The 26,859-nt window shown below is 41.3% G+C and overlaps 1 long non-coding RNA gene across 1 annotated transcript in view; it reads right to left on the reverse strand.

Moving 5' to 3' along the window:
• Positions 1 to 6,516: 6,516 nt before the first annotated feature.
• LOC147344054 (uncharacterized) overlaps positions 6,517 to 26,859 on the reverse strand; it is a 28,657-nt gene continuing 8,314 nt past the window's right edge. Inside the window, exon 2 of the long non-coding RNA XR_015155648.1 lies at positions 6,517 to 7,431. This is a non-coding gene — a long non-coding RNA (uncharacterized LOC147344054). The remainder of the gene's footprint in view (positions 7,432 to 26,859) is intronic.

Consider the following 26,859-nt stretch of genomic DNA (forward strand, 5'->3'; position numbering starts at 1 on the left):
ATCTTAGCTGTGCCCAGGGAAGTTCCATCCCTGGGAAAAACTTCTAGATTTAGAGTCAGACAATCTCATCAGTATTACCAAGCATGGGTAACCAAACCAGCAAGCCCATCAGATGTCACAGGAGTCCCTCACAGTCATGAATAACTGTATGGTGAAGAGGAACTAAAAAGCCTCTTGATGAAAGTGAAAGTGGAGAGTGAAAAAGTTGGCTTAAAGCTCAACATTCAGAAAACGAAGATCATGGCATCCGGTCCCATCACTTCATGGGAAACAGATGGGGAAACAGTGGAAACAGTGTCAGACTTTATTTTTTTGGGCTCCAAAATCACTGCAGATGGTGACTGTAGCCATGAAATTAAAAGACGCTTACTCCTTGGAAGGAAAGTTATGACCAACCTAGATAGCATATTCAAAAGCAGAGACATTACTTTGCCAACAAAGGTTCGTCTAGTCAAGGCTATGGTTTTTCCTGTGGTCATGTATGGGTGTGAGAGTTGGACTGTGAAGAAAGCTGAGCACTGAAGAATTGATGCTTTTGAACTGTGGTGTTGGAGAAGACGCTTGAGAGTCCTTTGGACTGCAAGGAGATCCAACCAGTCCCTTCTGAAGGAGATCAGCCCTGGGATTTCTTTGGAAGGAATGATGCTAAAGCTGAAACTCCAGTACTTTGGCCACCTCATGCCAAGAGTTGACTCATTGGAAAAGACTCTGATGCTGGGAGGGATTGGGGGCAGGAGGAGAAGGGGACGACAGAGGATGAGATGGCTGGATAGTATCACCGACTCGATGGACATGAGTTTGAGTGAACTCCGGGAGTTGGTGATGGACAGGGATGCCTGGCATGCTGTGATTTATGGGGTTGCAAAGAGTCGGACACGACTGAGCAACTGAACTGAACTGAAGCAGTACTCTTGCCTGGCAAATCCCATGGCTAGAGGAGCCCAGTAGGGTGCAGTCCGCAGGGTCGCTAGGAGTCGAACATGACTGAGCGACTTCACTTTCACTTTTCACTTTCATGCATTGGAGAAGGAAATGGCAACCCACTCCAGTGTTCTTGCCTGGAGAATCCCAGGGATGGGGGAGCCTGGTGGGCTGCCGTCTCTGGGGTCGCACAAAGTCAGACACGACTGAAGCGACTTAGCAGCAGCAGCAAGCAATACTTTATTGAGCATTTGCTCTGTGCCAGACATTGAAAGAAGAAAAGTGTTTCCTTTATTATGTATTTATGAGCCTATGCCTGTGCCAAGTGCATTACGTATTATTTGCTCAGTACAACATTATGAAATATCTTTACCAGCCCTTCCCACTTTCTTTCTTTGGCTGTACCATGCAGCATATAGGATCTTAGTTCCCCCAAACAGGGATCAAACCTGTGGCCCCTGCAGTGGAAATGCAGAGTCTTAACCACTGGACTGCCAGGGAAGTCCCCAGCCCCCATTTTTTGAATGAAGGAACAGAGGCTTATAGAAAAGTTATATAATTTGCCAAAAGTCACAAAGCTAATATGAAAGAGTTGAACTTTGAAACTGTGCCTAAATTATGAATGCTTATTATGAAAGATTTTGTTTTGTTTTGTTTTGTTTTTTTGAAAAGCTTTTTTTTATCAGGACATTTATGTAATATTGGGGAATACTTGTGGAACTTCACTCCACCATGATTTGCATGTAATGTATTAAAAGCTTAGGATTTTTCTTTTCCAAAAATAATTCTGGCTTATAAATGAAATATGATCTAGACTTGTTTCAAAAATAATCTGGTAAAAACTGGGAGAGGGGATAGATGAAACAAGATTGATCATGGGCCCACAGTTGAACTGGGGACTTGAAGCATGCAGGCTCATTGTACAGAGTTCTACAATGATCACCCAATTAATGACTTTTCATCACAAAAGCTCTTGAAAAGTTGAACCACTTTATGGGCAATGACTCTTTATCTTTTGGTATAATGACTCGTCATTCCAACGTACTCTAAATAAATACACCATGTTGTCGTTTAGTCCTTGAATTGTCCGACTCTTTTGAGACCCCATGGACTTTTAACCCATCAGGCTCCTCTGTCCATGGGATTTCCCAGGCAAGAATACTGGAGAGGGTTGCCATTTCCTTCTCTGGGGGATGTTCCTGATCCAGAGATCGAGGCTGCATCTCCTGGATTGACAGGTGGATTCTTTACCACTGTACCACCTGGGAAGCCCAGATACACCATGCTGCTGCTGCTGCTGCTGCTGCTGCTGCTGCTGCTGCTGCTAAGTCGCTTCATCGTGTCCGACTCTGTGCGACCCAATAGATGGCAGCCCACCAGGCTCCCCTGTCCCTGGGATTCTCCAGGCAAGAACACTGGAGTGGGTTGCCATTTCCTTCTTCAATGCATGAAAGTGAAAAGTGAAAGTGAAGTCGCTCAGTCGTGTCTGACCCTCAACGACCCCATGGACTGCAGCCCACCAGGCTCCTCCGTCCATGGGATTTTCCAGGCAAGAATACTGGAGTGGGGTGCCATTGCCTTCTCTGCAGATACACCATAAGAAGTGCTTTTTCAACATTATGGTTTTGGGCAAAGACACACGCACCAATTTACTCAATAACATTTTCTCTTCAAAGAACATCATATGAAATAAATTTGAATTGCCTGCCATGTTTGGATAAACCAAAACCAAGTAGAATGTTATTGATTTCCAATGACCTACTATGATATTATGTGACTAAAAGCTATTCACAGGGGTGATATTTAAAATAAATAACAGGCCAGTGGGGAACATCTGTCCCTTTTTTTGAATGGAGGCCTGTTACCAATGGTATTGGACATCTATGAGTAATGATATGAACTTTGGAACTTGGCTATCTCCTACACACCAAGATTACTCTAAGATTAGAAGATTTGGCTGGTTTTGCACTTCATGACCCATCTGTACAGACATATTTGTTATTCAGGGGCTTTGGCTTTCAGATAATGTCATGTGGCAAAATGATTCAGAGTATTTTTCTGGGAGTTGGACAGATTTGAATTTAAATGCTGGCTCCATTACTCACTGTCTGGGTGATGGATCTTCTCTAAATCCCAGTTTCTTCATCTGTAAATAGGAGTGATTATACCTGACCTTGGCTTCCCAGGTGGCACAGTGGTAAAAAATCTGCCCGCTAATGCAGGAGACTCAGGAGACAGGGGTTGGATTCCTGGGTGGGGAAGATCCCCTGGAGCAGGAATTGGCAACCTACTCCAGTGTTCTTGCCTGGGAAATCCCATGGACAGAGGAGCCTGGTGGGCTACAGTCCATGGGGTCGCAAAGTGTCGGACACAACTGAGCACTCCTGGATGCACTGTACTTGTCCTTGAGGATTGTTGGAAAGAGTAAATGAGATCATATCTTTAATGCCATTAGCACAGTGGCAGGCTATTATTATTGTGTTGTTTTTAAAAGATGTGGCAATTCAGAATGACTGAATCTTTGGCTTATGTCCCTTTGACATGACCTGGGCTGAACTGGCATCTGTGTCACTTCAATGTGTCACCACTTCTCTTGAAGTGACTCAAGTTAGCAGGCATCCTTCCCTTTATTTCACAATTTTACGCCTCCTGTGAACCTCAGGGAATGAACAGATTTCAGCACACTTAGGGAAATAGGAAGGTCAAATAGGAAGAAAGTCTAGAACCTAATGAGGTAAGAGATTCATTCAACTGTTCAACAAATATTTATTGAGTGCTCAGTATACACTAAGAATTATTATATATGCTGGGGATAAATTGGAAGAAAAAACAACAAAAATCCCAACCTGGAATGAAGATGATATCATGTGGGAAGTTGACACTTAGCATCTGGTAGGTGTTATCTCTTGAGTATGCATAGTGGTTAGGACATATATTGTAGGTTTCCTGCTGGTAACTAGTGATCAAGAGTGTGGTTTCTAGGTGTAAAAGTTCAAGTTGCACTGATTCATGGGTACAAGAACCACCTCTTTAACTAGTGATATATATTACATTATGCTTTAATAAACTCTCTTGAAAAGCAAGTATGGAATTAAAAAAAAAACCCTAGTTCTAAAGGTAGAAGTCACTGTCCCCATTTTTCATAGGAGGAAAACTATAATTCGCTGTAGGTCACCCTATCTGCTCTCAGTGAAGAAGGAAGGAAGACTAAATTAGTCTGAGAGGTCCTTCCATATTCCTTTCTGCATTGTCTTTCTACCTCTTCTTGCTCTTTTTTTCATTTAGGAAGTGATTTCCTCTTACCTGTTTGAAGAAAGGGAAAAGTCCAGCCTTGGGTTATCACTGTCTCAGTATCTCTGGTGAAAATTCATTATTTTTATCTGCCCAGCATCTATTTATTTTTCTGGTCATAGCATCTGCAACAGTTAGAATTGTGTTTGATTACAAGTAATTGGAAATATACCTAACAGTAGCTTAAACAAACAAGGGTTTCTTGTGTCATACAGTAAGTCTGGAGATTGACAGTCAGGGGTAATCCATGGGTTCACTGGAGCTACCAAGGACTCAGGAAATTTCTATTTTTCTGGCTTATCACCCTTAGTGGGTATTTGTATGCATTCTCATATTGCTGTTCTCACAGTCACAAAATGGTTGCTGCCTCCCTGGCATTGCATCCATAATCCAAGAAGAAAGAAGGGTAAAGGGCAAAGGAGCAAAAGAATCATGCCAGCTCTTTTTTCCAGAAAAGCAAATCTTTCCAAAATGCTCCGCCCAGCTTGCTTCTGCTTATTTCTCATTGGTTGGAACTGGATAACATGGCAACTCCTAGACCAATAATAGGGCTAAAGGAATGACATTTTTAATCATAATTAACCCCAGAAGTCAGGATAAGAGCAAGCTCTTCCTAAGATCAAAGGATCTCTGTTCTTTCTGAGTAATTAGAATTCTGTGTGGGCAGTTGGGGAAAATGTATGTTGAGTGACAAGGGAAATCCAGTCTCTCCCATATTCAGCCCATGCAGATTGGTTAGAGCATCCCCATTCACAAGCCATGTGTAGGCAGGATGGACAAGACACCCTTAATTCCTGCAAGAGCTTCCGTTGGACTTATTGAGGAAGTGAAACCTTGCCTGGGAGTCCTGGCTATACGGAAACGTAAGTCTTGATCTACCAGGATCCCCACATGTGTGGGGCTTGCTGAGATGCAATAGTCAGATGGAGAGAGGGCCTGATAGTGTGGGACTCTGGTTCAGCTGGGTCTAAATCTAGAGATTGATTCCTAGACTTTTTAGTTGCTTGAGCTTATGAATTCTCTCTCTGTGCATAGTCCAATTAAAGGTAGATGTGGTTTTTGCTATCAAGAGTCTTAAGGTGGCGCTAGTGGTAAAGAACCCACCTGCCAATGAAGAAGATGTAAGAGATGCGGGTTCAGACCTGGGTTGAGAAGATCCCTTGGAGAAGGAAATGGCAACCTACTCCAGAATCCCATGGACAGAGGAGCCTGAAGGGCTACAGTCCATAGGGTTGCAGAGACACAACTAAAGCAACTCAGCACGCATGCACACGTATTGACTAAGTCACTTTTCTTAGGAGGATCAGACACCAAATATTGTCATCTTCTCTTTGAAGACAACCTGAGGGAGCCAGTGACAGTCCATTATATGGACAATGTATTAAATGAGCTAACCAACAGTGTGCAGATATAAATACAATGTGTCATTCCCTCAAGTTGCAACTGACGTGTACCAGTTTTTGATAAATATGTAAATTTTAGAGTAATATTTTGTAAGTTCTAAATCTTGCCTGCAATTGTGAAGCTTTCAGTTACTAAGCTCAAATTGCATAGTTTCATTTCCTTTCTTTTTTTGTCAAAGGTTGTATTACTCATATAACCTGGGTTTCAGCTGTACTAGCAAATGATAGATAAGAGAAAATTCCACTGAAAAATGGAAATTAGATTGTATAGATAATAAGGAATATGACAAAGCAGCACTGACTTTTAAGCACAGAATCAGAAAATCAAACCAAGGAGGAAGTGCAGCTTTTAAGACATTTCAGAGTGAATAAGAACTCACTTTCCAGCTCTAACAAGTAAAATGTAGAATGAAAGACAATGTTATCACCAATAGACAATGTTTTTAAGTTAATAAGAAAATAAGGAGAGAGACCTTTAAATATATTTGTTCATTTTACAAACTTCTATTATTCTGGAAAAAAAAAAAAAAAACCACCACGCTGTAATCAGACAATTAGAATAATCTGAAACAGAAAAAGCTGGCAAACAACAAAGGCAAATGGTGGCTTGTCAAACTAGTCTACTGTGAGAATGTAATGAAAGCTAGCTACACTCTTCAGAAAAAGACACTTATATTCCCCCAATTTTACACAGTTTTAGGGATTCACAGACCTCTTAAAAGCCAATCCATGGACACTTTTGACATAGAGATCCATGGATCTTAGATTAAAACCCTTCTTTCCTTTTAGGTATGTCAATCTTTGTTCCCAAATTATTTTGAGTAAGAAAATGACACCAATTTGTAACATCTGGTCAATAATAATAGCTATCATTTAAAAAAGTTTATAACATGACAAGGCATTGGGCTTAATAGTCAATATATATTCATGTATACATACATACATACATATGTATCATCTCATTGAATTCTTATGATTCTTATAATGACCCGGTAAAGCTGACACCTTAGTTCTCCTGTTTTGCAGACTGAGGAAAGTGAGGCTGACTTAAAGAGGTTAAATAACTTCATAAAGGTCACACCGCAGGGTAGGGATTCAAACCCACGTTTTTCTGATACCAAAACTCACCATCCTCTTCTGCTTGTCATTTCCTGGTCTCCCTGTCCCCAATTTTTTTTTTCCAGTTGGGTACCACATTTTCACTTTTTCAGTGCAATAATAGTTGAAGATTCAGCACCACAAGAAACATTTTACCACATTCCTATTAATGGTACGGCTGAGTCTATTTGCGAACCCCTTCGGTCAGTCTCTCTCAGACTCCACCCCCTCAGAGAAACCTTCCCTCATATAGAACAGCACACCAGCACTTTATCACTGTCTATTCATTTGTTGTTGTTCTTATTCAGTCACTCAGCTGTGTCTGACTCTTTGCAACCCCATGGACCACAGCACACCAGGCTTCCCCGTCCTTCACCATTTCCTATAGCTTGCTCAAACTCATGTCCATTGAGTTGGTGATGCCATCCAACCATCTCATCCTCTGTCGCCCCCTTCTCCCCCCGCCTTCAATCTTTCCCAGCATCAGGGTCATTTCTAATGAGTCAGCTCTTCGCATCAGGTGGCCAAAGTATTGGAGCTTCAGCTTCATCATCAGTCCTTCCAATGAATATTCAGGTTGATTTCTTTAGGATGGACTGGTTGGATCTCCTTGCAGTCCGAGGGACTCTCAAGAGTCTTCTCCAGCACCACAGTTCAAAAGCATCAATTCTTCTGCGCTCAGCCTTCTTTATGGTCCACCTCTCACATCCATACATACCTACTGGAGAAATCACAACTTTGATTATACAGACCTTTGTTGGCAATGTCTCTGCTTTTAAAAATGCTGTCTAGGTTGGTCATAGCTTTTCTTCCAAGGAGCAAGTGGCTTTTAATTTCATGGCTGAAGTCACCATCATTTACCTACCTTATTTTCCTTCATGTGCTCAGTCACTCAGTTGTGTCTGACTCTTTGCTACCCCATGGACTGTAGCCCTCCAGGCTCCTCTATCCATGGGATTATCCTGGCAAGGATACTGGAATAGGTTGCCATTTCCATTGCCAGTTTTCCTTCACAGCACCTCTCATATCCTGATATATTATCCATTTCTATTTATTATATTATTGTTTTCCTCTATGAGAGCAAGGACTTCATTTATTGCTGCATTCCCAGCACCTAGCCCACACAGCCTAGCTCATGGTAAAGAAGTGAAAGTGTTGGTTGCTCAGTCATGTCCCATGGACTGGAGCCTGCCAAGCTCCTCTGTCCATGAGATTCTCCAGGCAAGAATACTAGAGTGGGTTGCCATTGTCTTCTGCAGGGGATCTTCCTGACCTGGGGATCAAAGCTGGGTCTTCTGCACTGCAGGTGGATTCTTTACTGTCTGAGCCACCGGGGAAGCCCCAGCTCATGGTAGGCACTCTATAATATAAATTGCTGAAGAAAAGAGAGAATGAAAGTATATCCAGGGAAACAAGAGGAGAAGTACACATCTAGTCTTTGTTTCTGTTTCTCCTGCCTCTTACTTCAACAAGGTCAAAACATTCAGACCAATATTTCTCCGGCTGGGAGAGGAGAAATATTCTCTTCTTCCAAGACAGATTAAAATAAAACTTCTTCCAAGAGAAGTTCTCGGGGAACTTCCTCTCCCCTCTGACCTCTCCACAGCCTTGGTAGTACCCTTCTTTCTGTATTGAAGACTCTTCCCCAATAGGCCCTTTGAATACCACCAGACTCAGGACTGACCTCTCAAAGCTCTCCTCCATTCCTTAACTTTATGAGAATCTTTGCCTTTCCAACCAAGAACAATGTTACTGAACTGCTGTTTCTTGACCTTTTAGAAAACTCAAAGACATGGGGCAAAGTCTCACAGCCTCACTATAATTAGGTTGATTCTGCTCCGCTGCTGCTGCTCTTTATCATCTCTCTTCTTAGCCTGACCAGCGTTTTCTCAGTAAAATCAGTGTCATGTGCTCTGTTCTCTTGTGGGCTTTGAAAGTTGTTTCTTTTAGTTTTTACCCCCCAGTATTCCTTTGGACATGAAAGTTAAGAATATTGGTCTTAAATTTTTTCCTTTTATAGCATGGTCACCATGTGGATCTTTTTATTTAATTTTTAAAAAGAAGTTTCTATTTTTATTTCTTTAGTTTTGGCTGTGCTGGGTCTTTATTTGGAGAAGGAAATGGCAACCCACTCCAGTGTTCTTGTCTGGAGAATCCCAGGGACGGGGGAGCCTGGTGGGCTGCCGTCTATGGGGTTGCACAGAGTTGGACACGACTGAAGCGACTTAGCAGCAGCAGCAGGGTCTTTATTGGTACTATGCGTGGGCTTTCTCTCGTTGCTCTAGTTGCGGTGAGTGGTGGCTACTCTTTTGTGGTGTTCGAGTTGCAGTGGCTTCTCGTTGTAGAGCAGGCTCTAGAAGGTGAGGACTCAGTAGCTGTGGTGCATGGGCTCAGCTGCTCTGTGGCATGGAAGATCTTCCTGGACCAGGAATGGAACCTGTGTCCCTTGCATTAGCAGGCGGATTCTTAACTGCTGGACCACCAGGGAAGTCCTCGTGGATTTTTTAAAAATCTTCAGTAGGAATTTGAAACCATTTTAGAAGACCAAGTGCTATGACATTTTGTTTATCTAATGTTGTTATTTTTAAAAGAAAATAGATTTTATATTTTAGAGCAGTTTTAGGTTCACAAAAACACTGAGTGGCAAGTATGGAGATCTCTCATACCCTCTGCCCCTACACAAGCATAGCCTCCTCAGCTGCTCGTTTCTTTTTAGTGCTGAATACTATTTCATTATCTGCATGCACCACAGTTTATCCATTCACCTAGTGAAGGTAATCCAGTGGCTTCCATTTTGGCAATTATGAATAAAGCTGCTATAAACATTCATGGGCAGGTTTTTGTGTGGACATAAGTTTTCAGTTCATTTGGGCAAATACCAAAGAGCACAACTGCTTGATCCTACAGTAAGAATATATTTAGTTTTGTTAAGAAACTGCCAAACTGGCTGTACCATTTTGCATTCCCACCAGCAGCGAATGAGGGCTCTTGTTGCTCCATATCCTCAGCAGCATTTAGTGTCACTAGAGTTTTAGATTGTGACCTTTCAAACAGGTTTGTAGTAGCGTCTCATTGTTTTAATTTGCAGCTCCCAAGTGATAAATGATTTTGAGCATATTTTCATGCTGCTGCTGCTAAGTCGCTTCAGTCGTGTCCGACTCTGTGCGACCCCATAGACGGCAGCCCACCAGGCTCCCCCATCCCTGGGATTCTCCAGGCAAGAGCATCTTTTCACAGATACGGTTATTTGCCATATCTTCTATAGGGAGGTATCGCTAGATCTTTTACTCATTTTAAAATCAGGTTCTTTCTTTCTTTGGGTGTGTTGGGTCTTAGTTGTGGCTAAGATTAGCCCATGTGGCTAACATGGGCTCAAATTTGTGGGCAAAGAGTTGTTCATAATATTCATTTATTATCCTTTCAATGCCCATGAGATTTGTAGTGACATCCTCGATTTCTAGATTAACAATTTGTGTCTTTTTTTTTTTTTTCTTAGCCTGGCTAATGATTTATGGATTTTATTGATCTTTTTAAAGAACTAGCTTTTGGGTTTATTGAATTTCTCTATTGATTTCCTATTTTCAATTTAATTAATTTCTTCTCTTATTTTCTTTTAGTTAATTTGGATTTAATTTGCTCTTCTTTTTCTAGTTTTGTAAGGTGATATCTTAGATTATAGGAGAAGGCAATGGCACCCCACTCCAGTACTCTTGCCTGGAAAATCCCATGGACGGAGGAGCCTGGTGGGCTGCAGTCCATGGGGTCGCTACGAGTCAGACACGACTGAGTGACTTCACTTTCACTTTTCACTTTCATGCATTGGAGAAGGAAATGGCAACCCACTCCAGTGTTCTTGCCTGGAGAGTCCCAGGGACAGAGGAGCCTGGTGGGCTGCCGTCTATGGGGTTGCACAGAGTCGGACATGACTGAAGCAACTTAGCAGTAGCACCAGCAGCTTAGATTATTGATTTTAGATTTTCTTTTCTAGTATTTTTAATGCTATAAGTTTCCCACTAAGCACTGCTTTCACGGCATCTCACAAATTCTGATAAGTTGTATTTTAATTTTCATTCAGTTCAAAAATTAATTTCTTCTAACTAAGATTTCTCTTTGACCCGTGTGTAGTTTATAATTGTGTTGTTTAAGCTGCAGGTATTTTGGAATTTTCCAGTTATCTTTTTGTTATTTATTTCTAATCTAATTCCTTTCCATTGTGTCTAAGAGCAGACATTGTATGATTTTTCTCCTTTTAAATTAAAAATAAATATTTATTTTTTAAAATAAAGACTTACAACTGCCAAGTCTCAGTTGTGGCACCCAGATCCTTGCCACATACAGGATCTTTAGTTTTGGCATGTGGGATCTAGTTCCCCGACCAGGGATCAAACCTGGGCCCCCTGCATGGAGAGTGTGGAGTCTTAGCCACTGGGTCACCAGGGAAGTCCTTCTTTTAAATTTTTTAAAGTCTGTTTTATGGCCCAGAATGTGGTCTATCTTGGTAAATGTCACAATGGAGCTTGAGAAGAATGTATGTTCTGTTATTGCTGGGTGAAGTTGTCTATAGATGTTGAGTATATCCAGCTGGTTGATGGTATTGTTGAGTTCAGAATGTGCTTATTGGCTTTCTGCCTGCTGGATCTGTCCATTTCTGATAGAGGTGTTCAACTTTCCAACTATCACTGTGGATTCATCCATTTCTCCTTGCAGTTCTGTTAGTTTTTGCGTCTTGTAGATGGATGTTCTATTGTAGATGGAACAATCTATAGATTGTTGTAGATGGATGTTCTATTGTTAGATGCACACACATTAAAGATCGTTGTTTTCCTGGAGAAGTGACCCCTTTATCATTATGTAATACCTTTCTTTATCTCACGTAACTGTCCTTGCTTTGAAGTCTCTTGTTTAGTCGCTCAGTTGTGCCAACTCTTTTGTGACCTCATGGCCTGTAGCCAGCCAGGCTCTTCTGTCCATGGGATTTTCCAGGCAAGATTACTGGAGTGGACTGCCATTTCCTTCTCTAGAGGATCTTCCTGACCCAGGGATCAAACCCAAGTCTCCTGCATTGCCAGCAGATTCAATTTGAAGTTTGCTCTGTCTGAAATTAATACACCTACTCTTTCTTATGATTAGCATTAGTGTGGTATGTTCTTCCTCCATCCGTTTATTGTGTCTTTAGTGTATTTCTTGTTGACAGCATATAGTTCGGTCTTGTTTTTTCATCTGCACTGACAATCTCTGTCCTTTCATTGGTGTATTTATACCAATGACATTTTAAAGGGATTATTGATATAGTTGGATCACTTTGTTAGTTTTCTAGTCCTTGCTCTTTTCTTTGTTCCTATTTTTGTCTTATACTATCTAATGTTATTTTAAAATTTAAAATACTGTTTTTAGTTACCATTAATGGAACATTTACTAGGTGCTGGTGCTGTGTCAAGAGTTTTGCAATCATTATTTCCCTTAGTTTACTTGACAATCCTATGACATAAGCTGTCACAGCAGCACTTACTATATGCCTGTTAAACTCATCATACACATTATTATATACATTATCTCATTTAATTCTCTCAACAGTCCCATGTCAAAAGTAATATATTATCCCCATTTTACAGATGAGGGATCTGAGATTTAGTGAGGGCATATAAGATATCAACTGTAGTCTTGTCTTCCTAATAGCCCTCCAAAATAACCCCCAGTGTCTCCAGTCTGCCTCTGACAAATGTCTTCCTTTAGTGCATAAGACTGAGCCTTGTCATCTCTTACCTGTCTCAACAAATGAGCATGCATGCACATCCTTTCTGAAGTCACCTTTTCCTAAAGTATAAAGACTTCTATTGCTCCTGTTTAAAAAAAATATTTTTTGATGTTTTGTGTGTCTTTGTAGGTGGTAGTTAGAATGGAAGGCTTGGTACAAAATATATAAACAAGTCTCTTCCTTGATGTTGCCCTCTCTTGTCCACTTCCTCTCCCACTACAGCAGGACTCTGTTAGTTGGTCCACCGTCTCAGTTTAGTAGTAGATGCCCAGGTAGCCAGGTCCTCTCTCTGACCTTGCCTGCACCTCTGTGTTGCTGGAGCCATCTCTGGGAGAACTCAGGACACTTGTTCCTTGCACTTTCATACTTCTTATTCCTGTCTTTTCCTGTTTCAGCTCATGAGAAAGCTTTCTTATTGCCCATCTGCTCTCATTCAATTCTGAGCTGTCTTTGCTGCAGGAAGCCACACACACCTGCAGATCTGCCCTGCAATCTGCCTTTGCCTCTCCAAGCGTGCTCAGCATCCCTGGGAAGCTTATTCAAATGTGCATCCCCTGGTGTCACTCTCATGGATTTTGATTCATAGGAATATGTAGGACAAGGAATCTGTGTTTTATTAAGCCCTTCACTACCCCATATTTAAAGCTCAAGAACTATTCAGTGGTTCAAGAATGTGAGGGTAAAGCATAATGAGAACACACTCTCACTCATGATTGCCCTTGGCTGCTCCTTTGGGATTCTCACCTCTCTCTACCCCAGTTCCAAGGGTCTTTGCATTACTGGCTGCTACCCGCAACCCCCTGACTTGACCATGGAGAAGTATATGCTCCCTTTATGCCAGAGCAGCTATACTGCTTACCTATTTGTTTACTCTAACCATTGGTCTGCTGCTAATAACTACCTCACACCAAAATCTGATCCCACGGATTAAGGAAGAACTCAGTAAAACTCAATGATTATGTTCTTGTCATGTAAACTGGGCAGACCTGAGTTTAGGTCTCAACTCCACCCTTGTGGCTCAGCTGGTAAAGAATCCGCCTGCAATGCGGGAGACCTGGGTTTGATCCCTGGGTTGGCAAGATCCCCTGGAGAAGGGAAAGGCTACCCACTCCAGTATTCTGGCTTGGAGAATTCCTTGGACTGTATGGTCCATGGGGTCACAAAGAATCGGACATGACTGAGTGACTTTCACTTTCACTTTCCGCTCAATAATGTGGCTGTGTGATTTAGGTCAGACAGTGGATCTCTTTGGGCTTCCACCTCCTTATCTGTGAAATGGAATGAAGATATTTGCTTCACCTATGTCAAAGAGTTGATGAATAGGAATATTGGGTTCAGTTCAGTTCAGTTCAGTCGCTCAGTCGTGTCCGACTCTTTGCGACCCCATGAATCACGGCACACCAGGCCTCCCTGTCCATCACCAACTCCCAGAGTTTACCCAGACTCACGTCCATCGAGTCAGTGATGCCATCCAGCCATCTCATCCTCTGTCGTCCCCTTCTCCTCCTGCCCCCAATCCCTCCCAGCATCAGAGTCTTTTCCAATGAGTCAACTCTTGGCATGAGGTGGCCAAAGTACTGGAGTTTCAGGTTTAGCATCATTCCTTCCAAAGAAATCTCAAGGCTGATCTCCTTCAGAATGGACTGGTTGGATCTCCTTGCAGTCCAAGGGACTCTCAAGAGTTTTCTCCAACGATGCACAAATGTATCCTAAAGTTGTGACTTCAGTTGTGTCTGACTCTTTGCAACCCCATGGACTGTAGCCCACCAGGCTCCTCTGTTAATCAAATTTTTCAGGCAAGAATACCGGAGCAGGTTGCTATTTCCCACTCCAGGGGATCTTCATGACCCAGGGATCAATCCTGTGTCTCTTACGTCTCCTGCAGTAGCAGGCAGATTCTTTATCACTGTGCCACCTGAGCAGCCCCCAAACTACACTTGATCTTTGTACTTTATAATACTGTTGTGCTATAAAGGAAAATATTCAAATTAGTTGGAAAGATCTCTTAGAACACTCTTTCGAGTTGAGAGAAACCCCCTACGAGTCTATAAGTAGCGGGGAGCATGGAGAAGTTTGCCTTCATATGACCTTCATATGAAGTGTTGAAAATGCAGCACTCCAATGAAAGTGACCACCCACCAGGAAACCAAGATCAAAGCTGTTGTCCTTTACATGGAAAAGAAGAAGTGAGCTTGTTCTCTTTGTCTTTCTTCACGTGGGGTCCCTTCCCAGGCCTTGCTACTTACCAGACAGATACTTTCTAAGGTAAACCCATATCCTCACTTGTGAAATAGAAAGGACAGCATAGGGTGAATCACCCATATTACTTGTTAGTTCGCATCCATTCAGGGAGAGAACTGCTCTTGGGGAGCTGGAAGCCTTCACACCTGCCAGCTGAGGCTATTGGGGCTGTGCTGGCTGCTTCTGTGAAGGCTCTATTTCTCACACTTGAGCAGCTTAGCATCTGGGCGGCTAGGAAACAGAGAGCTCTGCCCAGCAGGGCTGTCAGGCCCAGAATCCTGAGGGTGCCCTCTGGAGGTTTATTCACTTTTGGTGTTGAAGTATCTGGCCAGCTGCTTTGAACAGACTTAAGAGTCATACACAGTTGGAGTTTAGTGCAAGTGGTGGATGCAAACCGGAGCCTATAATTCCAGGCTTCAGCTGTACCAGCAGACTTTGAAGCAGGCCGTTCCCAAGCTGGTGGTGTGCATGGGAAATGCTTTGTAGATATCGCTCACAATAGGGAAATCCTGTCCTGTATAATGTGGTTAGGGCAGAAAGCCTCAGCAAAGGGCCCAGCTCTGAGGTATTTTAAAAGAGAGATTAACACTTATTGTAGAAGTGCTAATCACTGATTGAATTAATCAAGGGCCAAACTATAAGGTGTTAACAAGAAAGATTAGTGACTTTGGGTGTGAATATTCAAAACCAGGGATTGTGAAACCTGGGACAGAGTTTTGCCTGGGTACACAAAAGAAAAAAAAAAAAACAAATAGAAAGACAAGATAATGAACTAGTACTTTTGCCCAGCGATTTCCTCTTGAACAGGCTGGGGAATCATTGTTAAAAATATTAAATGTCAAGTGCAGGGAACAGTGAGTGGCTTATAATAAGGACTAAGTAAATGTTACTTTTCATTATTTTGTTAAGGTCCCCTATCAACTGAGAGTTAGGGAGAAACTTGTTTATGTTAGAGAGAAGAAAAAAAAAAGTCTGGCTCAATTACTTTTTTTAGAAAAAAAAAGATTAATTTGCCTGATGGGAATTGAACAGATCTTGAATGTACAGTTTAAGCTCAACTACTTGTGTATAACTACTCGGGCTTCCCTGGTGGCACTAGCGGTAAAGAACCCGCCTGCCAATGCAGGAGACACAAGAGACACGGGTTCAGTCCCTCGGTCAGGAAGATCCTCTGGAGAAGGAAATGGCAACCCACTCCAGTATTCTTGCCTGGAGAATCCCCCGGACAGAGGAGCCTGAAGGGCGACAGTCCATAGGATTGCAGGGTCAGACATGACTGAGATGACTTAGCATGCAGTCTTAATCATATAATAAAGGATGGGGAAAATACTTCAGTGCTACAATGTGTACTAAAATTACTTTTACCATCCTTCTGGAAAAAAGTGATCTGTAATTTGAGAACCAAGTAACCAAGGAAAAAGAACTTGAAAGTGAAATTAGAACATATAAGGAAATGGTGGTTCAAATATGAACAGCTATGTCCAAATCACTAAAGCTGGATAAAGCAGTTAGTTTTCTAGGAAGCCTGTATTTGCAGCCAACACAGTGGGTGGGCAGAGGGGAGGAAAGGGGTGCTTGGAGGAGGTTGCTTGGAGAATGAGGTGTTAATTTTGAAAGAGTATGATGAAAAAGCTTAAACAAATCCAGAAGGAAAAAACCCCGAAAGAGATAATGTATTAAGTGGAGTTAACGTGAAAAAAAAATCATTTAAGAAATCTGCATGGTGCAATTGATAGTTGAATGAGTGCCTTTTTAGTGCTGAATTGAGGAAGGAGGAGAAGAGCACTCACATTTATTGGGTCTTACAAGGGTCATTGAATAGCTGGGAGGAGAAAGAGGATAATTTGGTTTAGGCCTCCTCCTAAAGATGACTTCACATATAGGCATTGTCAGATGAAGGATCTTAAAAAGGGAGTCCCTTTTAATTCTCACTGTCATCTTACAAGTAGATTCTTTTACAGAATGAGAAACTGAAGTATGACGTTCTGGAGATATCTACTCAGTGTACTTTTTGAATGCAAACTAGTCAAAATGGATTCAAAGTTGCTAAAGTATAGATCTAAGTTTCCTTTGAAGAAAAAAATGTTTCAAATATAAATTTATTCATGTAATTGGCATGTTTAAAATTTTCATCACCTAGACTAGCACCGTCCAATAGAAATGTAACATTAAGCCATATGGTATAATTTAAGTAGTCACATTTTTAAAAGTAAAATAAACAAGAAAATTAATTTAAATCATATATTTAGCATATGATTTCAACATATAATCAATAGGCAAAATTATTAAGGAGCTATTTTACTTTTTTTTCTGTACTAGGTCTTTGAATCCTGGTGTATATTTTTGGCTTCCCTGGTGGCTCAGATAGTAAAGAATCTGCCTACAGTGCAAGAGACCTGGGTTCAATCCCTGTATTTTTAGACTTATAACCTATTGCGATTGGGACTAACCACATTTCAAGTGCTCATAACCACATGTAACAACTGTACTGGACAACAGAGAGTTAGACTCTGTAAAGTGCAAATACACTGGTTCTAGCCTTTGAAGATAATGACCCAGTAGGCCAGGAGTAGGCGAGGCCCACCAGATGTGAGGGAAGGCCATAATTGACTTTTTTTCTTTTGCCCCCAGTAACCATATAGATAAAGCAAAAGTTACCTTTGACCTATTTGCCTCTGACTGGTCCTAATCCCCTTTCCAGGATCAACTACCATGAGCAGTGAGGTGCTGCTAGGTCTATTTGTATGATTTTACAAATATGCACACATCCAAAATATATTGTTGACATGTGTGGTTTTTAAAAATGGGTGAAACAGCATACTTTTTCCCAACTGAAAAGTGAAAGTGTTAGTAACTCAGTCATGTCCAACTCTTTGGGACCCCATGGACTGTAGCCCAACCAGGCTCCTCTGTCCATGGAATTCTCCAGGCAAGATTACTGGAATGGGTTGCCATTTCCTTCTCCAGAGGATCTTCCTGACCCAGGGACTGAACCCGAGTCTCCCACACTTTACTGACTGAGCAACCAGGGAAGCTGAAAACGGAAAACCAGGTAAGGGGGCCACCCAGATTAGCTTTTCTCATTTAACAATATGGCTTTGAGAACTTTTCATATCGGTAGACTTATCAACCTCATTTTAAAGTGTTGTATAGTAGTCTATAATGTGTTTAACCATTTCTCCATTAATGAACAGGCTCTAAATTACTATTGTTTTTATTAGAGAAACAATAAATGCAAAGGTCTTTTTTTTTTTTGGCTGCTCCTCTCAGTATGAAAGCAAAAGTCGCTCAGTTGTGTCTGAGTCTTTGCGACCCCATGGAATTCCATGAAATTCATGAACAGTCCATGAAATTCTCCAGGCCAGAATACAGGAGTGGGTAGCTGTTCCCTTCTCCAGGGGATCTTCCCAACCCAGGGATCGAACCCAGGTCTCCTGAACTGCAGGCAGATTCTTTACCAGCTGAGCCTCCAGGGAAGCCCATGGATCTTAGTTCCCCAGCCAGGCATTGAACCTGTGACCCCTGCAGTGGAAACATGGAGTCCTAACCACTGGACCACCAGGGAATTCCTGCAATGGTCACCTTTATGGTGGTGAAGTAGCATCATTTTCAGAGAGGAAGATGGCATGTCTATCAGAAACTGGGAAATCAAATAAGTTGTTCACATTGTATGGCTGAGGGCCACTGCTGATGCCTGTCTTGATTGTTTCCAGCCCTCTCTCAGAGATACACCATCCCATATCCTCCCTCCCTATATGCTCAAAATCAGTCTGACAAACATTTCTTTGCTAGAATAGTTAGGCTTTTTGCTTTGAGGATAGTTAGGCTTTTCAGGGACTTGAAACTGGAGCGGAGGATGAATAGACAGGAAATTATTTCCCTAAAGTTCAAGAGAGACAAAGCCTCCAGCCAGAACAGTGGTGTGATTCCAGTTTGGAAAATTCACTGGGATTCTTTACATCCTCGCTCCAGTCCACCAGGTGTACGAAATTCTCATTTTGCTTCTGACTGCTCTTTGATGTCCTGAGCCAGGCCTGTCTTCTCCTCTCTTTTCTGCTCAAATTCTTTGTCACTTTAATTCCTTCCAAGGTATTTAATTAACGTAATCCTTACACGTTAATGACATTGCCCAACAGTCCTCTATACCTTCATAAGAAGATATATACTTTAAAGGTGTGTTAAATTGATGATTCTGTATTCTCTCCATCCATCTGTCCATTATTCAACAACCTTTTAATGAATATAGACCATGTACCAGGCTCTGGGTTTTAGCCTGGAGATGCAAAAATGAAATAAAGAATTTCACATATTGTGCAGGGGGACAGTAATCTTTGGAGTGATACGGGAGGAGTGTGTTATGAAAGGGAGCCATTTCAAGGTTCTGTCCAACACAGGGTTTAAAGATAGCCCTAAATAAAAACTGAGTAGAGAGGCAAAAGTTCATTTAAAGGTGTTCTAAATGGAGAAGGCAATGGCAACCCACTCCAGTACTCTTGCCTGGAAAATCCCGTGGACGGAGGGGCCTGGTGGGCTGCAGTCCATGGGGTCGCTAGGAGTCAGACACGACTGAGCGACTTCACTTTCACTCTTCACTTTCATGCATTGGAGAAGGAAATGGCAGCCCACTCCAGTGTTCTTGCCTGGAGAATCCCAGGGACGGGGGAGCCTGGTGGGCTGCCATCTATGGGGTTGCACAGAGTTGGACATGACTGAAGTGACTTAGCAGCAAAATGGACCATACACTCATACACCCTACTCGTTGTTCCTGGGATTTTCCCTCTCTCCTTTTTGTCCCCTTTCCTATCCTGGTTTTGGAGGTTCCTTTGCCTGTGCTCTCTCCACAACACGGCTGCCTCTCACCTCAGGCAAGAACAAATTTGGGACATCAGAGACAGACAGTCCAGAGCCCACAGTGTAACACATCATGTGATGAAATATTAAATCTCACTTTTGACATGGATTTCCATGCAAAGCAGATACTGTTTGAGTATGGGATTGGTAATTTCTTCCTCCCCACCAAAGCAGTTAATGAATCATTTGCATAATGTTTAATGATAAATGATGCATTGTAGAATTTTACTAATCTAAAATTTTGTTTTGTCTTAGTTTTTTATTTCTAAAATTGAATTTTGTTATTGTCGATTAAAATTAAATTTTGTTATTGAAGTATAGTCAATTTACAATGTTGTATTAGTTTCAGTTATATAGCAAAGTGATTCATATAGATTATTACAAAATACTGAGTATAGTTCCCAGCCTAAAATATTTTTATAACAGTTTTCTGCTTCCTCCCCTCCCCAAGTTGACCAGACCAGCCTGGCATTGATCCAGAAAGGATTTTAAATTAGTGAGTCATTAGGCTGTATAAAAAGAGCTTACCCAGTGTAAAGGTACCCTCTTCCATGAAACAAAAAGGCTTCAATGACCACAGTTCATTTAAAGTGAAGATTAAACATTGTAACCAGAACAGTGCCCTAATTCAGCAAATTTTATTTATGTCCAAATGCAGTGCTATTGGCAATGAAGAGCAATTCGAGAAGTCATAACCCAAGACAATTATTGTGAGGGCCTTTAGAGTTCCCTATAAATTTCCCTTGGTGACCTCAGAGCGAATGCTCAACCACAGAGTCAAATATTTGTATTAGGTGTTCCTGTGTTTAACATACTAATTAAAAAGATAAAATTCTTTGATTCCATCTCAAATCATTTTACTTCTAATCTCTTTTCTGGAAAAGCCTGCTGGATAAATGGAACTAAGAGTATGCTTTCTAAAAAGAGGCTTTATCATGTTGTAATAAATCCAAGGACTGGGGACATTAAGGTACCTGAAGTGCTCTTAATGAGTCTATGGTGGGGAACATCCTCCGGGGTTTGTTTCAGGGACCTTTACCTTGAAGGTTATAAATCCTCTGAGAAGTGACTGTAATGGGGGAAAGCTTTACCAGAGGAAACAGTTCAAACACAGCTAAATGCCCGGCCAGAGGGGCAGGTTTAAGGACAGGTGAGGAAGCCATGACACTTTGAGGCATTAACTTGAAACACTTGTCTTTGGAGAGGTCACCTGACTGACTCTGAAATCTACTCAGAAGAGACTAAAATGCCATTTGGAAATCTCTTTCTTGACCCTATAATAATGTATTTCTCTTCCCTTTTTTCCTGTTTATATTTTGGGGAATGAAGGACTGTAGAGAGCTCCTATCCAAAGTATAGTCTGAGGACTACCTACCTGGATCAGAATCATCCCAAGAGAATTATTAAGAATGAGCACTCCTAGGCATCGCCTCATTCCTACTCAACCAGAAATATTCTTGGTGGTAGAGATGGTGGCAGTAATGGTGGGGTGGGAGGTTTGAAAGGCTTGGATTCTGATTGTTTTTTGTTTAAAAATTTAAATATTTATTAATCTATTTAAAAATAACAACAATAATGCCATTACATGTTAACATATGTATCTCATGAAAAATAAATACATTTCCAAAATAACAGATAATTTAGTAAGAAGAACCCTATGAACAGTATGAAAAGGCAGAAAGATATGACACCAGAAGATGAGCTCCCTGGGTTGGTAAGGGTCCAGGATGCTAATGGGGAAGAGCAGAGATAGCTTCAGAAAGAATGAGGAGGCTGGGCCAAGTGGAAATGATGCTCAGTTGAGGATGTGTCTGGTGGTGAGAGTGAAGTCCAATGTTGTAAAGAACAACATTGCATAGGAACCTGGAATGTTAGGTCCATCAGTTCAGTTTAGCCGCTCAGTCATGTCTGACTCTTTGCAACCCCATGGACTGTAGCACGCTAGGCTTCCCTGTCCATCACCAACTCCCAGAGCTTGCTCAAACTCATGTCCACCAAGTTGGTGATGCCATCCAACCATCTCACCCTCTGTCGTCCCCTTCTCCTCCTGCCTTCAATCTTTCCCAGATCAGGGTCTTTTCCAATGAGTCAGCTCTTCGCATTAGGTGGCCAAAGTATTGGAGCTTCAGCTTCAGCATTAGTCCTTCCAATGAATATTCAGGACTGATTTCCTTTAGGATTGACTGGTTTTATCTCCTTACAGTCCAAGGAACTCTCAAGAGTCTTCTCCAACGCCACAGTTCAAAAGAATCAATTCTCTGGTTCTCAGTTTTCTTTATGGTCCAGCTCTCACATCCATACATGACTCAAGGTCCATAATCAACGTAAATTCGACATGGTCAAGCAGGATATGGCAAGAGTGAACATTGACATTTTAGGAATTGGTGATCTAAAATGGATGGGAATAGGCCAATTTAATTCAGATGACCATTATATCTACTACTATGGGCAAGAATCCCTTAGAAGAAATGGAGTAGCCCTCATAGTCAACAAGAGTCCAAAATGCAGTACTTGGATGCAATCTCAAAAAAACAGCAGAATAATCTCAGTTTGTTTCCAAGGAAAACCACTCAACATCACAGTAATCCAAGTTTATGCCCCAACCACGAATGCTGAAGAAGCTGAAGTTGAATGATTCTATGAAGGCCTACAAGACCTTCTAGAACTAACACCAAAAAAAGATGTCCTTTTCATCATATGAGGATTGGAATGCAAAAGAAGGAAGTCAAGATACCTGGAGTAACAGGCAAGTTTGGCTGTGGAGTACAAAATGAATCAGGGCAAAGGCTAACAGAGTTTTGCCAAAAGAAAAAACTGGTCATAGCAAATATTCTCTTCCAACAACCCAAGAGATGACTGTACACATGGACATCCCCAGATGGTCAATATTGAAATCAGATTGATTATATTCTTTGCAGCCAAAGATGGAGAAGCTCTATAGAGTCAGCAAAAACAAGACCAGATGCTGACTGTGGCTCAGATTATCGGTTCTTTATTACAAAATTAAGGCTTAAAAGATAACACCACCCTTATGGCAGAAAGTGAAGAGGAACTCAAAAGCCTCTTGATGAAAGTGAAAGAGGAGAGTGAAAAAGTTGGCTTAAAGCTCAACATTCAGAAAACTAAGATCATGGCATCCGGTCCCATCACTTTATGGCAAATAGATGGGGAAACAGTGGAAACAGTGGCTCACTTTATTTTTCTGGGCTCCAACATCACTGCAGATGGTGATTGCAGCCATGAAATTAAAAGGTGCTTGCTCCTTGGAAGGAAAGTTATGACCAACCTAGACTGCATATTAAAAAGCAGAGACATTACTTTGCCAACAAAGATCCATCTAGTCAAGGCTATGGTTTTTCTAGTAGTCATGTATGGATGTGAGAGTTGGACTATAAAGAAAGCTGAGTGCAGAAGAATTGATGTTTTTGAACTGTGGTGTTGGAAAAGACTGTTGAGAGTCCCTTGGACTACAAGGAGATCCAACCAGTCCATCCTAAAGGAGATCAGTCCTGGGTGTTCACTGGAGGGCCTGATGTTGAAGCTGAAACTCCAATACTTTGGCCACCTGATGCAGAGAGCTGACTCATCAGGAAAAGCATCAGGAAAAGACCCTGATGCTGGGAGGGATTAGGGGCAGGAGGAGAAGGGGACGACAGAGGATGAGATGGCTGGATGGCATCACCGACACAATGGACACGGGTTTGGGTGGACTCCGGGAGTTGGTGATGGACAGGGAGGCCCGGCGTGCTGCAGTTCATGGGGTTGCAAAGAGTCGGACACGACTGAGTGACTGAGCTGAACTGAACTGAAGGCTTAAAAAAAAAATTCAGGCTTAAATTGAAGAAAGTAGGGAAAACCGCTAGACCATTCAGATTTACCTAAATCAAGTCCCTTATGATTTGATTTGATCCACAGTGGAGGTGACAAATAGATTTAAGGGATTAGATCTGGTAGACAGAGTGCCTGAAAAACTATGGATGGAGGTTCCTTACATTGTACAGGAGGTGGTGACCAAAACCATCACAAAGACAAAGAAATGCAAGAAAGCAAAGTGGTTGTCTAAGGAGGCCTTACAAATAACTGAGAGAAGCAAAAGGCAAAGGAGAAAGGGAAAGATATACCCAACTGAATGCAGAGTTCCAGATAATAGCAAGGAGAGGTAACAAAACCTTCTTAAATGAACAATGCAAATAAATAGAGGAAAGCAATAGAATGGCAGACTAGAAATCTCTTCAAGAAAATTGAAGATCCTAAGGGAATATTTCATGGAAAGATGGGCACAATAAAGGACAGAAACGACAAGGACCTAAAAAAGCGGAGATTAAGAAGAGGTGGCAAGAATACACAGAAGAACTATACAAAAAAGGTCTTAGTGACCTGGATAACCATGATGGTGTGGTTACTCACCTAGAGCCAGACATCCGGGAGTGTGAAGACAAAGTGGGCCTTAGAAAGCTTTACTACGAACAAAGCTAGTGGAGGTGATAGAATTCCACCTGAGCTCTTTCAAATCCTAAAAGATGATGCTGTTAAAGTGCTGCCCTCAATATGTCAGCAAATTTGGAAAACTCAGCAGTGGCCACAGGACTGGAAAAGGTCTGTTTTCATTCCAATCCCAAAGATAGACAGTGCCAAAGAATGTTCAAACTGCTGTACAATTGTGCTCATTTCACATGCTAGCAAGGTAATGCTCAAAATCCTTCAAGCTAGGCTTCAGCAGTATATGAACTGAGAACTTCCAGATGTACAAGCTGGATTTAGAAAAGACAAAGGAACCAGAGGTCAAATTGCCAACATCCGCTGGATCATAGAAAAAGCAAGGGAGTTCCAGAAAAACATCTACTTCTAATTCATTGACTATGCTGAAGCCTTTGACTGTGTGAATCACAGCAAACTGTGGAAAATTCTTAAAGAGAAAGGAATACCCGATCACCTTACCTAAAACCTGTATGCAGGTCAAGAAGGAACAATTAGAACTGGACATGGTACAATGGATTGGTTCAAAATTGGGAAAGGAGTATATCAAGGCTGTATATTGTCACCCTGCTTATTTAACTTATATGCAGAGTACATTATGCAAAATGTTGGGCTGGATGAATCACAAGCTGTAATCAAGATTGTTGGGAGGATATCAACAATCTCAGATATGCACAATATGCCACTTTAATAGCAGAAAGTGAAGAGAGACTAAAGAGCCTCTTGATGAGGGTGACAAGAGGAGCGTGAAAAAGCTGGCTCAGCAGTCAAAAATCTAAGATCTTGGCATCCAGTCCCATCACTTCATGGCAAATAGATGAGGGATAAGTGGAAACAGTGATGGATTTTATTTTCTTGGGCTCCAAAATCACTTCAGATGGTGACAGAAACCATGAAATTAAAAGATGCTTGCTCCTTGGGAGAAAAGTTATGATAAACCTAGACAGCATATTAAAAGTCAAGAGACATCATTTTGCCAACAAAGGTCTGTAGAGTCAAAGCTATTATTTTTCCAGTAGTCATGTATGGATGCAAGAGTTGGACCATAAAGAAGGCTGAGCACCGAAGATTTGATGCTTTTGAACTGTGGTGCTGGAGAAGATTCTTGAGAGTCCCTTGGGCAGCAAGATCAAAGCAGTCAGTCCTAAAGGGAATCAAGCCTGAATATTCATTGGAAGAACTGATCTGAAGCTGAAGCTCTAATACTTTGACCACCTGATTGGACCCTGATGCTGGGAAAGATTGAGAGCAGGAGGAAAGGAAGATGAGATGGTTGGATGGCATCACCCACTCAATTGACAGAAGTTTGAGCAAACTCCAAGAGATAGTGAAGGACACGGAAGCCTTGCGTGCTGTGGTCCATGGGGTTGCAAAGAGTCAGACATGATCTAGTGACTGAACAATACAGAGTCCCTGGGGACCTAACCACTTCCAGCTGCCTTGGAACCAAGAACATGGCATTTGTGTTACCATCAGTGGAGGACAAGAGACCCTGTTATGCTTTTATTCTGTTGATTCTGCCTTCACCCTTCAGCAGGAACCAGCATGAAGGTAGCTTCCTTTAACCCAGAGGATTACATTAGAATTGAACACTATTGTCAATTTTTTCCTTTAAATGAGTGTTTCATTATTATTCAACATTTATTTTTAACACCTTAGCCTTAAAAATATTTGTATTTTTGAGTTAGTGTATTTTTTCATTCTGATTTATAGTTCTCTTTACTTTTCACTAATTTTACCTACTTTACCTTTGATATGATTTTATGTCTGAGATTTTGGTTCTTAATTTGGTCTCTTCTTTGCTATTTTAACTTACACTCATTTTGTATGTTTATTCTTATAATTTTATTTCCTTTGCTTATATTTTTAAAAATCTATTGTCTTTTTGTTTTAATGTTACTAATGTTTTCTTATCCACTTTTAAGTTTTATTGTTACTTTAGCTTGTCAATAATTAAGCTTCTTGACTCTTGTGGTATCAGTTTGTTCCATTTTTAAACATTTAAGTTCACCCTTAAACTTTTTTATTTAACTTTTTCCATATTAACTTGTTTTACTGTAGTAATAAATATGTCATGATTTTCTCCTTTTGATTTTTGGGTTTCTGGTACTATTTCTTATTTTTGTTTTTATTATGCTTGCTTTTTGTTTCCTATTCATAACTTTTGAATTGATTTTTATACACTGTTCTTTGTCTATTTGTTTTAATGGTAAATAACAAGTGTGGCCACAGATGAGGGTACTTGGACTGGATGCTGGGGGGTGTGGAGGGGGAGGAGTCTACAGTTTCTGTAACAGATAAAAGGTACTGGAACTGAATGATAAAGATGGAGCATTTTTCTGAAGGATCCATTTTATTCAAAGTTCAGGGATGAAAAAAAATCGAGATCCTTGAAGATCTTTGGAGGAAAATTGTTAATACATGCACTGGAAATGTGCTGTCAATTTTAAAAAATTCACTCTGAGTTTCAAAAATTGATAGATTCAGTATAGCAATATCTCAACTATAAGCCAATGAGAGAAGGAGAAGCCTCCAGATAACATTTTTGTCAATTATGTAAACCCAAAGGTTGCTTCTTTAGCCTCCTTAAATTCCTTCTTTAAAAAGCCCCCTCCTTCATTCAGCCTGCCTTTAACATGCCCTTAAGTTTCCTCCTGATTTGCTAATTCTCTATCCAGCCATCACCTTCGTCCCCTGAAGACCTAGCTTCCCCTGCTGGGCCCAACTCATAGACAAAAGGGGTCACAGAACATTGAACGTTCCTTCTGTTTTGTGTCACACTCAGTGCAGCAAGGGACTGTGTTGTATCCATGTGTTTCTTAA

This window comes from Bos grunniens, chromosome 26 (assembly GCF_055505025.1).
Source record: "Bos grunniens cultivar Pamir isolate PY7600 chromosome 26, Bosgru_T2T1.0, whole genome shotgun sequence".
Taxonomy (NCBI): Eukaryota; Metazoa; Chordata; class Mammalia; order Artiodactyla; family Bovidae; genus Bos; species Bos grunniens.